Below are 12341 nucleotides of genomic sequence, written 5' to 3'. Positions count from 1 at the left end.
ATTAGCTGCAGTAATAGAAAAGCTCTGTGGTTAAACGTTCTGTGGTTTCTATCTCACATAAGATCCAGTTGGTGGTGGTGATGGTAGTGTGGTGTGAGGGTGGAGGTGGAAGTGTTTCTGGGACCAAGCTTTGTAAAGACTCTAGTTTGTTTGTTTGTTTTTCATTATTTGGCTTCTAAAGTCATCCAGGAGGGTTTCATCCAGCCAACAAATAGAAAAAGAATCCAGTGGATGGTGTGCACCAATTCTGAGGGTGGTATACTTTACTTTACCCATACTCCACGGAACAGAATGAAGTCATATGGTCCCATATAGATGGAAAGGGGCTGGGAAAGTTAGACCATGACTGAGCAGCCTCTTCACAGCAACCCCTGCACCATCAAGGGCAATGGAATCTTCAATAAACAGCTGGAATTCTCTGACACAGAAATCAAGACAGGTTTTGGCAGACACAGACTTTTGCCTTTGGTCTGTTGAGTAAGGGCTGGGAAGTATGAAAGTGGAGACTATCAGGTTATTTCTCTTTCTGGAAACACAATCATAGGATACAGTTATGAAATTAATGTTCATGGTGTTATCATCATAACTATCTAGCTTATATTAATAATAAAGACAGAGCAAAGGGGAGGCCAGACATTATAAGCATGTTCATCTGGGCAGCTTCACCAGGAAGCTGCCACCTCATACTCCCCAGGGAAGCACTAGTCCATCCCTGTAGGTCACTGGGGGAAGGGATTAAGCAAAAGGGAAATGGATGCATGTACAGTGAAGTCGGGTTGACGTAGGGAAGGTACTTGCCTGTCAGTCTAGCCTGGGGAACCATGGATTGACTAGGGGTAGTGGAGCCACTACAAGCACACAAAATCTTGAAAGGTTAAAATTTGCAGTCACTGGCTTTTGCTAGTTCACTCTTGGACTAGTGTTTCTCACTTACTCCCTTGCTCTGTCTTCTCTCCATAGCTATGTGGACCCCACACTCAATGGACTGCAACTGGGAACATAAGCTAAGCTAGCCAGATGCTAGTCTGGACTGGACTTAATATGAACAGAACCTCTGGGCAGTGCCCATAATTCTGACTCTGCTGAAGACAAGATTGTTTTTTTTTCCATGGTGATATGGAGGGAGATAGGACCTGGGAAGGTAACCCCTTGATTTTACATCATCAATAAAGTCTCCCACAATATCTCATTCTTCGTGGGGGCCTCAGAATATTCTTTCCCCAAGAACTTCACTTCCACCAGTAACAGGTAGGAACACAGAGGGCACCCCTCCAATAACAATAGAACTACTAAAGGAAAGAAAATGCTTGGAAAGCAATTAGTTTCTCTGCCTTCTATCTTTATTTCTTTTTCTCCAAACTTCACATAATCACCAGAATGTCATATTTTTTTGTTGTTGTTTTGTTTTCATTCCTATTTTTCTTCTTTAAATTAATGAAGTTAGTTTTCTGGTAATTTAAGATCAAACCCAGTTAATCATTTTACTCGTTGCATTAAAACATGCAACAATTTCTCCAATACTAAGATAAAGTACATATTATATTATATTATATTACATTATATTATATTATTATATTATATTATAGGCCCAGTGCATGAAAGTTGTGCAGGGGGGTGTGTCCCTCAGCCCAGGCTTCACCCTCTCCAATCTGGGACCCCTCGAGGGATGTCTAACTGCCAGTTTAGGCACAATACCACTGGGATTGGGCCTAAATGGGCAGTCGGATATCTCTCTCACAATCTGGGACTGCTGTATCCCAACTGCTCGCCTGCCTGCCTGCCTCATTGCCCCTAACTGCTTCTGCCTGCCAGCCTGATCACTCCCTAACCACTCCCCTGCCAGCCTGATCGACGCCTAACTTCTCCCCTGCCAGCCTGATTACCCCCTAACTGCCCTCCTCTGCTGGCCTGGTCACCCCTAACTACCCTCCCCTGCAGGCCTGATCACCCACAACTGCCCTCCCCTGCTGAGCATCTTGTAGTGGCCATCTTAGACCACATGGGGGCAGCCATCTTGTGTGTTGGAGTGATGGTCAATTTGCATATTACCTCTTTATTATATAGGACTAGAGGTCCGGTGCACGAAATTCATGCCGGGGGGGGGGGGGGGCCCTCAGCCTGACCTGCACCCTCTCCAATCCAGGAGCCCTCAGGGGATGTCCTATTGATGGCTTGGGCCCACTCCCCGTGGTTCTCTGCTCTCTGCGGGGCCTGCCTGCTCTACACTGCAGCAATGAGCAAGTAGGCCCTGCTGGGTGCTGCCTGCGGGCCACGCTTGCCTGCTTGCAGGTTGCCAGGGCAATGCCTGCTGGGCTCACGTTGCCGGGGTGATGCCGCCAGTGTCCTGCCCCAGCCACTATGGGCGCCACCATCTTTGTCATGGAGTGATGGCTAATTTGCATATTACTCTTTTATTAGATAAGGTTACTAGGGGCCCAGTGCACAAATTTGTGCACCTTGAAAGGAACTGGGCTGCAAGGCTGTGGTGGACACAGGGGCAGGTCTCAACCCATCCTCTGTGCCCCTGCCCAGCCCCTCCTGCTATAGCCCCCGGTCCCCTGTCTGCTGGAAACCCTGCTCCTGCTGTTGCTGCTCCATGTGCTGATGGCGCCAGCCCCACTCTCACCTTCTGACAGTGTGGAGCGATTGGGACTGGCACCAGCAGTGGGTGCAAGCAGGGCCGGAGCCTTCAGGGGGTATAAGCAGTGGCTGCTGCCCCAATTGCCCCTCAGGGGCAGAGGGAGGTGAAGAAGTCCTCAGGGGCAATCAGGGCTGGCAGCTGCTGCTCACACCTGCTGATGGCACTTAGTGATCTGGACTGGCACCAGGCACCAGCAGTGAGTGGGAGCAGGGACGGCACTGGCAGCAGGTGTGAGAGCCAGGCAGGACCACCGTGCGCAGGAGCAAAGAATTTTCAGTAACCACTAGAGGTTCACCCTGATGACAGCGACCGGAGCCCCGCCTTGATTTGGTGCTCTCGCTCACCTGTTCCACCATCCCACCACAGCCGACGCCCACCATGTTCCACACATGCCCCCTGGTGGTCAGTGCACATCATAGTGACTGGTTGTTCGGCTGTTCCAGTTGTTCCGCTGTTCAGTCTATTTGCATATTAGCCTTTTATTATATAGGATTATATTATACTAGAGGCCTGGTGCATGAAATTCATGCATGGAGCAGGGGTCCCTCAGCCCAGCCTGCACCCTCTCCAATCTGGGATTCCTCGGGGGATGTCCGACTGCCTCTCGCAATCCGGCACCGCTGGCTCCTAACTACTTGCCTGCCTGCCTGCCTAATCACCCCTAACCCCTCTGCCTGCCTGCCTGATTGCCCCTAACCACCTCTGCCTGCCTGCCTGATTGCCCCTAATTACCTCTACCTTGCCCTGCACCCAGGACCCAGGTTTCCCTCTCTCCGGCTGGCTGCAGACACTCAGGACCCGGGCCAGCTTCGCCCGGGCCAGCCGCAGTCACAGGGGACTGTGGGCAGACGGCTTCACCCAGGCCACAGCCACAGGCACCCAGGACCACAGGGCGTGCGGCTTGTCCCTCTCCCAAGCAGCAGGCGCAGGCACAGCCATTGGCTCCCAGGACCGTGGTGTGGGTGGCTTGTCCCTCTCCCAGGCTGCAGCCCCAGCCACTGGCACCTGGGATCGTGGGGCAGGCAGCTTGTCCCTCTCCCAGGCCGCAGCCTATCTGGTCACCATTCCTCTCTCGTGAGCTCATTTGTGCCTGGCTGGTCCCCATTCCTCTCTCGTGAGCTCATTTGTGCCTGGCTGGTCCCCATTTCTCTCTCCCTAGTGTTGAGTGTCTGAGCCTTTATAGCATGAAGGCAATGAGGGGCATGATGACCATTTACATATTAGCTCTTTATTATAAAGGATTAGCATTATGATAGGACTCCAGCCAGCCTTACTTGTCTGCCACTGAGCTTGCTTGTCTCCCATTAATTCAGCATCACTCTAGCCTCTTTGAGGTCTGAAGAAGCTAGGAACAAAGAGAATGCTGGAAATATACTTCTCCCTGTGGCTCTGAGCTTGAATATCATGAAAAGCCTCACAGAAGATTTGAAAAGTAAAAATAAAAAGATGGCATTATCCCTAGATATTACAAGTAGATGCTTGGTTGGTCAATAGCTTTGAAGTACCTTCTGAATGGGCTCATGAAAATCGCCCCATAGATGTTCTGCCCTGAGATACCTAAATTTTATCTTTCAACAAGTATAGGCATCTAATTCCCTGTTAAGCATTTTGAACTTGCAATATGTAGAGTGGCTGAGGTTTTCCTGAACAAACTGTCAGATATACACGCCAATATAATATAATGCTCCCTAAGTAAATACACACATCCTATGCTCCAGCCAAAGCAAAATTCTTGCCATGATCAAAATCCAATCCATTGCTTTGATACATGCTGCTCTCTTCAAATGCCATGCCCTTTCCTTGACTTTTCTGCCTGAAAAATATTCTTGTTCATCTTTCAAATTTAAATATCACCTTCTAACTGAGGCTTTTCCTAATTCCCCAAATTATTGACACCCTCTTCTTGGGGAGCCCATAGCATCCTACTCATACATCTTACATGGTAGTTATAACATCATTTATATGCCCTCACATTGTCAAGGGGAAGAAATCATGTTTTATTACACTTTGTGGCCTCAGTTCCTAATACAAAGATTGTCATATAGTCAGCATTCAATAACATGTGTAAGACAAATAGTCCATTTTGAAATAAAATGTCATTAATATAAATGAACATTTTCTTCACAGCATACTCTCAAAATCAGGAGAGTAAGCCTGAGTGTTAGGAGTGCACCTAAGGCTAATTGAAGCATCCCAGCAGTCCCTCTCTCCAGGAGGATGTACGGACGTGAACATGAAGAGACAGATACCAAAGGATGGGAAGGAGCATACATTATCCTGCCTCTCCCTTGCCTTTCCCCTCTCAATCTCTTTATCAGTCACACATTTAGTCACTCCATATAATGGTATCCTAGGAAGCAGGTTTTATCCCAATTTCTAATGCGGACATCCTCACACATTTCTCGTCCTGACAATCTGCTGTAGAGGAGAGGGCTCCTCAGTGTTGTCACATCTACGGCGCAGTGTGGCTGACCTTCCTGCAGGAGCTGCCCTGGTTGCCCAGAGGAGTGGCACCACCTGCTGTCGCAGCAGCAGCCTGAGCGCAGTGGAACATGCTCCTGTCACAGTGGTCAGGCAGCTGCTCCACAGCCCCAGCTGTGACATCAGTCTTCCTTCATTAACACTGGGTCAAAATGACTCTGGTAGTTAAAATGGCTCCTCTTTAATTAAATTCATGCCAGCTTCTGGGTCTTACCCTGTCCCAGGAATTTCCAGTCTGCTACTTAAGGCAGTCAGAGAAAATAATAATCTTATTAGATCTTTTGCTTGGGTATTCATTTTCATGAACAGCTTCATTCAAGTCCAGTGCTATTAAACACAAGTTACTGACAACCATACATTCAGTAAATATAGCATTTATTGGGTATACTTGGTCAGGGTTGTCCTGGAGACTAGAGTAGACAGATAAAATAAGATAAGCATGTTCCTTGCCCTCTTGCAGCTTCCAGTCTGGGTTTATTGGGGGTGGAGAAAAAAATAAACATAAAACAAGTGTGCAATATACTATAAGAGTAAGTGCTGTAAACAAAACAGGGTATAGAGGGCTGGTGGGAGAAGACAGGACACACTCTTAGCTGGTCTGGTTAAACAACTCCATTGTAATGAGGAGTCTTCTGTGTCTAGATCTAAATTTAAAGTGAGGGAATAAGCCATGAAAGTGTCTATGGGAAAGCATCTCAGGCAATGAGAATCAGCAGATCCTAGGGCAATGGAGACTGGAGCATTCAAATAACAGCAAGAGGGTCAGTGTGCCTTCCTCTGAGAGGTAGAGGTGACCTGGAAAGGTGGGCACAGGCCAAATCAATTAGAGACTTGTAACTGGAGTGGAGACTTCAGTGAAGGTCAAAATTACTATGACACATGACAGGACTTTAATTAGGGCCATGCTCAATGTTCCTTACTCCTCTTGAGGGGTGAAAATAAATTAGTCAATCTAAAATGAGTAAAACCATAAAAGTTATTCCTGGTACCAATTGTTCTGTTACTTGTTATCCTATGTATTTTCTAAAATAAATAACCTTGTTGAAACATCTAATTTATTTACAACCAAAGGACTTTGCATAAACTGAAGTTAAATGGGTGTGAATGTTTTTCCAAAGTTGAGGGAAATTACTTCTTGGCCTGAAAAAGGTGGGGAAGATTTTGCCAATGTCCTTGTGAAATCCTTTTAATTTCTTGGGAATGCTATCATGTCTTCAGACTTACTAGGAGAATAAGCTTTTGAGACGGTCTATCATTTTACATATGAAAACATTGTACTTTTGCAAAAGTCACCTAGGTGGCATATCCAGTCAGATTTTAATGACAGCTCAGTGTATAGAATTGGCTTTGGAGGTAGATACACCCAGACTTACAATCCATTTATAACCTTTCTTCATAGTGATTTAAAGTGTACATCACATGCACGTTACACAATATTTCTGGCTTTTAGTAACAGTTGTTATATCTCATAAAACTGCTGAAAAAATATTGCTATATTTCTCTGCAGAATATTCCCTATAGCATATTTTATTTCCTCCATTCACTTTCTCCTTCTCTTCCAACATCACTTAAAGGCTAAATCAGTCTAAAAAGAGCCCTCCTTTCTGCCCAACCATAACTACCTTCAAACTGGTATGGGCTTCTGATGTAACCAGGAACTGTGCCACATCAATGATACAACAAAGAGGCCCTTCTGGCTCTCTGAGCAGCACCATGGCAGTGGGCAAGAACAAGCACCTTATGAAAGGCAGCAAAAAGGGAGCCAAAAGGAAAGTGGTTGATCCACTTTCTAAGAAAGATTGGTATAATGTGAAAGCACCAGCTATGTTCAATATAAGAAATATTAGAAAAATACTAGTCACCAGTACTCAAGGAACCAAAATTGCATCTAAAGGATCATGTTTTTGAACTGAGCCTAGCTGATCTGCAGAATGATGGAGTTGCATTTAGAAAATTCAACCTAATTACAGCCTAATTTTGGCTGTTCAGGGAAAAAACTGCCTGACTAATTTCCATGCCATGGATCTTACCCGTGACAAAATGTGCTCCATGGTCAAGAAGTGGAGACCATGATTGAAGCTCATGTTGATGTCAAGGCTACCAATGGTTATTTGCTTTGTCTGTTCTGTGTTGATTTTACTAAAAAGTGCGACAATCAGGTTCGGAAGACCTCTTATGCTCACCATCAGCAGGTCCACCAAATCCAGAAGAAGATGATGGAAATCATGACCGAGAGGTGCGGACAAATGACTTGAAAGAAGTGGTCAATAAATTGATTCCAGACAGCATTGGAAAGGACATAGAAAAGGCTTGCCAATCTATTTGTCTGCTCCATGCTGTCTTTGTTAGAAAAGTAAAAATGCTGAAGAAGCCCAAGTTTGAATTGGGAGAACTCATGGAGCTGGTGAGGGTAGCAGCTCTGGAAAAGCTACTGGGGGTGAGACAGGCGCTAAAGCTGAACGGGCTGATGGATATGAGCCCCCAGTCCAAGAATCTGTTTAAAATCCAGACATTTAATGGTGACAAATAAAAAATCTTATTTGTGTTATTTTATTTCTGATTATTTAAAAAATAATCTTACAGCTTGGTGAATTATGTTCTGAATTGATAATAATGTGAACTTTTCTGTCCTGTTATGTGGATTTTATCTATTTACCTAAGTAGCTGAGAAATGATAGTGATTATTTTAAGCTGTAGTTATCTGGATGTTTTAGAGATGGTCAATAAAATAAATCCGTTTCTTAAAAAAAAAAAGATACAACAAAGCAATGAATCATAAACCTAGCAGGCAGGACTTCAATACCTATTTTGGGCCCTTCTATTTTACCTCACAGACCCACATGCTGCCACACTTCGAAATATGTTTGTACACATGCAAATTTATCCCTATTGATGGATCAGCCACTTACTCTCAAAATATGGTATATGAGTGTTGTCTAGTTCCAGGTTCCATGGTAGCAGTTTGTAACTTAAGGAAGAAAATATAGAGTAGCATCAAGCAGGTATTTGCTCTGGCTTCTTATGGGATAAGACTCACTGTGACTTTGGCCATGCTTTGAGCTTCTGAGCTCCCAAGGAAGCATCTTTAACCAAAAGCAAAACAAAAAGCAACAACAAACTTGCTAAATGTGAAGGAAAATTATTGGTTTTGTTATTCCAGAATCCAAGAGTCATTAGGACCTGAGGTAAACCCAGGGTTTACCACCTGGCAATTTTGTTCATTTGTTCCAAATTCATTGTCACTATTCCATAAAAATGACCTAATCTATGCAGGAAATAGACCTATCTGCCTCTTCTGTCATGAACTGTCCCAGGAAACCAGAGCCTCAGCCATTGGCTAGGCTACATAGTAATTTTTGGCATTCCTCCAAGGTCTATTCTTGCCACAAACTCATATTATAAATCATTTTCATTTTTTTAACTCAAAATACATATATAAAAATTTTAAGTGTTAGAACTGCATGTAGACACTAGAAATTTTTTAACAACCTCAATGTAAAAAACCCATTTGCCCTCTCCATGGCCTTAGGTGCTCTTCCTTCTGAACAGGCATGCTCAGGGGAAATTGATGGGGGGAGAGGGGTGCAAAAGTTGGTTTATAGTTGTTTGCATTGAAAATAATACAATAGTTAATAAATAATAATACAAAAATAAATTCTGTGTTTCACACACATACTCACACCTGTAAACCTACTTTTCCCCCACTCTGTATTTGAGAGTCAGATTTCCTGGATTTCAAAGGACTCCACATAGAATGCTGGAAGTATTGAGGAATTTATTTTCCTGCTTTTGCCATCTGGGTTCTAAGAAGCTGGCAGATTCACTGGAGCTATACTAAAGAAAACAGATCAGAGGAGAGAATTAGAGATTCCTGTGATATCATTGAGGAAAAGAAAAAGTTACCTTTTTCACTGACTTTATCGTCTTCCTGCTGGGGTCTGCAAATTCCAATGAGTGGCACACATGTGAAAGCTCTCCTTTTGTAGCTTCCCAACTCTATTTTGATTTAAGTCTCTGTTACAGTAATAAGTCTAGTGAGTATAAGATAGTATAATCAAATTTCATTTCTTTATTAGAATGAATTTTAAACTTTACTTAGAAGTGAAACTTAACTTGTGTGTGTGTGTGTGTGTGTGTGTGTGTGTGTGAGACCCTGATAAGTAACTTGTAACGCCCTGCACGTTAACTCCTGACAAATAACTTGTAACTCCTGACCAACAACACCCAGCATGTTAACTCCTGATAAGTAACTTGTAACCCCCTGCGTGAGTATCCTGATAAGCCCAGAAGGCCACCGGAGCACACTGATATGAGACACTGAAGAAGCCTGTTATAGTAATAAGTTTAGTTAGCATAAAGTAAACTCCATTTTGTATTAGCATAAGTTAGCATAAAGTAGACTCCATTTTGTATTAGCATAAGTTAGCATAAGTAGACCCCATTTTATTCTTAGACCAAAACTTGTAAACAACTCCAAAAATAAGATGTATGTATGATTGATAAGCTTTGAACATGGTCACAACTTTCCCGCCTGAGTGTATACCTAGATAACAGGGCAGCACCCGTGTATGGCACCCGATATGAGACACTGAAGATGCCCAGCTTCAAGTATTTAGGAGAGCAAATCTGCTGCGGTTCAGACGCTTGTCTGCCCTCCACAGACAGGATGCTCTCCTCGCCCCCTGGAAACTGCCAAACTGCGAAACTGCCATTCTTGCTCTGCCTGAGCCCAAACTGCTAGAGGCCTCTCTTCGAGTCAAGAGACCGAGCTCCTTGCTGCAGCGTATTTTGACGACCTCCGTGTGTCTCCTCTGTCAGCGAGTGTCTCCGGGTGGCCTGCCAAGGACTGAAACCCATCAGCTCTCTGGTAAATAAACCTGTGTGATTTCCTGCATTGTTTATCTCCTGTCTCTCTCTCTCTCTCTCTCTCTCTCTCTCTCTCTCTCTCTCTCTCTCTCCTTAGTTTTTGGTTAAGCTCGGCCATATTAATTAATAGTAAGTACCCTTTGACGTCTGTATTGGTATATCCAAATGAGATGCTCTGGGTCACCTGTGCATAGATAATTGGAACAGTCTCTTCTGTTCATTTTCAGTCCCCAAAGACATCAGGACATCAGTCCTTCAACTGCAAGAAATTAAATTCAGAAAACGACCAGTGAGCTTGGAAGCAGATTTTCCCCAAAGCCTCCAGGTAGGAGTCCAGGCCAGCTGACACCTTGATATCAGGCTGTGTAAGGTGCCAGTCTGAGAGAACTAGCTGAGCCACACTATGCCCAGATTCTGACTTCATGGACTCTGAGCTAATGAATGGGTGTTATTTAACCTGTTAAGTTTGTAGTGATTGTTATGCTAACAACAGCAAACAAATACTGGGTGTTGACTTAAAATGTTGTTACAGTCATCCCACATTTTGCAATGAACCTACTGTTTTTGACAGCAGAACTAAATGGAAATTTATTATTCAGAACATGAGGTCTTCACTAGTAAGGTTTGGTAATATTCAGAATAGCTGGGCTATTCCTTTGGCTTTCTAAAGGCAATCACTACTTTAGTACATTTGTCTTGTGGGCATTCACTTTCCTTGTAGGCTAGACAGCAGCATCTAACATTCATATGTCAATCTCTAGAGACTAAAAAGAGGTACCTGCCTCTTTTCTTTGTTCTCCTCCTTCAGAGAAATCTTTCTATGTAAATGAAACTTAGTTCACAAAGTTCAGGAAAGAGCCGCAGGTAGCCCCATTGTCATATCTTAGTGGACTTAGTGGATTTATTGTCAAACTGCAGCACTGAAAGGAAAACAGTCTTTTCAATGTGACTTCTGTTCAGCCATGTTTCACTTTGTGGACATTGAATTCTTTCTATTAAGCAGAAAGGAGCTTATGTCTTTCCATTAAGCAGGAAGGAGCTCAAGTCTCCAAGCTAACCTGGAGACTTGAAGCAAAGGTAACCAGTGCTATATTAATGTTTGCTAGGGCTGCTGTAACAAGGTACCACAGACTTGGTGATTTAAACAGGAATTTATTTACACAGAGTTCTGGAGAGCAAAAATCCAAGATCAAGATGTTGGCAAGCTTAGCAATATCTGAAGGCCTCTCTCCTTGGTTTGTAGATGGCCATCTCCCCCCAGTGTCTTCATATGGTCTCCCCTCTGTGTGTGTCTGTGTTCTAATCTCTTCTAACCAGGACATCAGTCATACTTGATTAGGGGCCCCCCTCAACAACCTCATTTAACCTTAATTACCATATTAAAGTCCCTGTTTCCAAATACAGTCACATTCTGAAGAACCAGGGATTATGACTTCAACAAATGAATTCTGGGTGGACATAATTCAGTCCATATCAGGTGGCATTAAGTTACTTATGCCAGGAGTGTAGCCTCCTCTATGCATGGCTTCCAGTGGTCCTTCCAGGCCATGCATTATAAATTGTCTCCCTGCTGTCAGAGGTTTATCCCCCATGTAAGGCAAGAGAGAATAATAGGTCTAGCTGCAAAAATTGGGTGATAGGAAGTGACAGAGCCATGATAAAGCAAAATCTCCTCATAGAAAGCCCAGTACTGATAGTACTTATTGCATTGTACTATCAGTGCCAATTTACAGAAAAAAGCTTCTCAAGAAACCATATGTATTCTGTTAGTTACTAATACTTTCCATTAAATTAGAAAACCATTAGCATTTATCCATTCAACTGTTTATCTCTTATACTCCATGCTTCCTGAAAGATCCATACAATTGAGATTATAAATTTTATTTAATTTCTTATATTTCTTTCACTAAACATAAAAGCTAATTATAATTATCCTTGACATTTATTGAGTCGAAATGTAGCATATGTTGTACGAAGTGGTTTACATACATTATCTCATTAAAGTCATACTAATCATATGAACTAAATACTATCATTATCCCAATATTACAGAAAGAGAACTGAGGTTTGTATATTTAATATCTTGCCAAAAGTCACACAACCATTATATAACAAAGCCAGATCGATCAATGTCTACCCAACTGCCTTTCTGATAGTAATTAGCTTCAAAATATAATAGGCAAAACTTCTATCATAGAATCAAGAAAAATGACATCATTATTCATGAGTTCCCATTTATAATGCAAAAAAATATACTGACAAAAGGTAATTCACTAATTGCATATCTATATAACATAAGCTCTGGCTGTTAACCTGACATTACAAAATTATGGTGTTCCCGTGTATGAAACAT

General features: G+C 43.1%; 1 pseudogene; it reads left to right on the top strand.

Moving 5' to 3' along the window:
* The first annotated feature begins 6835 nt into the window (after positions 1-6835).
* On the top strand, positions 6836-7624 carry LOC139002065 (small ribosomal subunit protein eS1-like; annotated as a pseudogene).
* Positions 7625-12341: the final 4717 nt, after the last annotated feature.

The sequence above is a fragment of the Myotis yumanensis genome, unplaced genomic scaffold (genome assembly GCF_028538775.1).
Source record: "Myotis yumanensis isolate MYYU_CA2020_CCGP unplaced genomic scaffold, mMyoYum1.0.hap1 SCAF_2, whole genome shotgun sequence".
Classification (NCBI taxonomy): domain Eukaryota; kingdom Metazoa; phylum Chordata; class Mammalia; order Chiroptera; family Vespertilionidae; genus Myotis; species Myotis yumanensis.
The sequence above is the reverse complement of the archived record's forward strand: the minus strand, read 5'-3'. Positions and strand labels throughout refer to the sequence as shown.